This window comes from Corylus avellana, chromosome ca8 (assembly GCF_901000735.1).
Source record: "Corylus avellana chromosome ca8, CavTom2PMs-1.0".
NCBI lineage: Eukaryota > Viridiplantae > Streptophyta > Magnoliopsida > Fagales > Betulaceae > Corylus > Corylus avellana.
Genome location: NC_081548.1, coordinates 9,739,348 through 9,741,228, shown reverse-complemented (window position 1 = coordinate 9,741,228; position 1,881 = coordinate 9,739,348).

Sequence of the window (1,881 nt, the reverse complement as noted above, 5' to 3'; positions counted from 1 at the left end):
TCTATGGTTTCTTCTTTAGTGTTTAATTTACTATATTTGTCAACACTTGTGTCGTGCTTAGTGTACTATATTTACTATATTGTTGTAGTTGGATGGATCTTCAACTGCCACTTCAGCAACCACCACTATAAGATCAAGAGTGAACACACCATCAAATGGTGCAAGAAGGGGAAGAGTGAATGCACCATCAAATGGTGCAAAAAGGAGAAGAGTTAACACACCATCAGCAAGTGCAAAAAGAGCAAGAGTGAACACCCAATCACAGCCTGCACCAGAGACTCCATCTCAACATGCACCAGAGCCTCCATCACATCCTGCATCCTAGCCTGCATCATAGCTTGCCAGAATAGCACCTTCTTCATCCCAGCCAGCCAGAACAGCGAACAGGGCAGCAACACATTATGCATACAGACCAAATGTGAGTAATTTTTCATATTCGGTAATTAAAGGACAAAAAAATACAACTTTAATGAGCTGATTGTATACCTATAAGCAGGTTAAATCCATATTTGGTCATAAGAAGAAGGCAACTTTAGGATTGGCTACAAGGACAAGGGAGGGTGGTAGGTTGAGGGAGCATGTTGTGAGTGAGAGACAACCTACTAACAAGTAGAAGCTTATTGTTGATTTGATTGGGGACCCTGTTGGCCCACCCCCAATTCAAAAAAACACAACTTTAATGAACTGATTGTATACCTATATTGCAGGCTAAATCTATATTTGGTCATAAGAAGAAGACAACCCTAGGATTGGCTACAAGGACAAGGGAGGGTTGTAGGTTGAGGGAGCATGTTGGGAGTGAGAGACAACCTACTAACAAGTAGAAGCTTATTGTTGATTTGATTGGGGACCCTGCTGGCCCACCCCCAATTACAGGTGGTGGACCAGTAATGCTCTTGGGGTCCTCCCCGAGTTGGTGGTATAACATATAGAACTGCCCCACCAAATTTTGACATACAAAAGGGTAAGGGGATAACTGCTAACAAGCCTCCGCTAGGTTTTGGGGACCATGTTCGAAGAATGAATAAGGGGAAAGGGAAGTCCACCACAGTAGTGAAGAACAAAGGGAAGAAGAAAATGTGGGAACTATGACTTGTTGTTATCAACTTTTTGTGTTTGACCGCCTAATAGTTGTATTTATATTTTGTAAACATTGTAATGGATGAAGTGAAAATGGTGGTCATGTATACTTTTGGGAACATTTAGAAACTATGTGACTTATGGATTGACTATTATGTTACTATTATGCTGAAATTGTTGACTAGTTGGATGATTGAGAAGTTGCTTAATGGAATTGCTGAATGGCCTAGAAGTCACGATGTTCATATGCATGTAATGTGTCCATATTCAGGTTTTTTGAGCTTGTTTTGACGATATAGTCTTTTATAGATAAAGATAAGTTGCCATGCCTGTTTCCCATGATTGAAAACTCTCATAGAATATAATGCAATCTGTTTGTGAGTGTTGGACTCTGATAAGCATCAAGACCAACTTCAATATTTTATTTTTGAGATGCTTGGGCCATTTTCTATCCAAACATTCTTTAATTTCAGGTTGGCTGCTATAGGTTATTCACTTGTTATTGTCATTTAAAATTATGGGTTTATGAACATGTAACAAACTTTATACTCAACTTTTAAAGTTCTCCACTGTTGAAATTGACAGACATCAAATTGCATAGAGGACTCAATTTTGTGAACAAATCCCAAAAACAGCTTCTCAAATTGTACCAACAAAATCCATACAAAGCATTCCAAATATTCCAAATTCAACAAAATTCATACAAAAAAACATTACAAAATAAAACATAACCACAAGTCTGATAGTAGTTGGATTGGATTAACAAATAATGACAACAAAAACATGCAACTTCAACTGTCT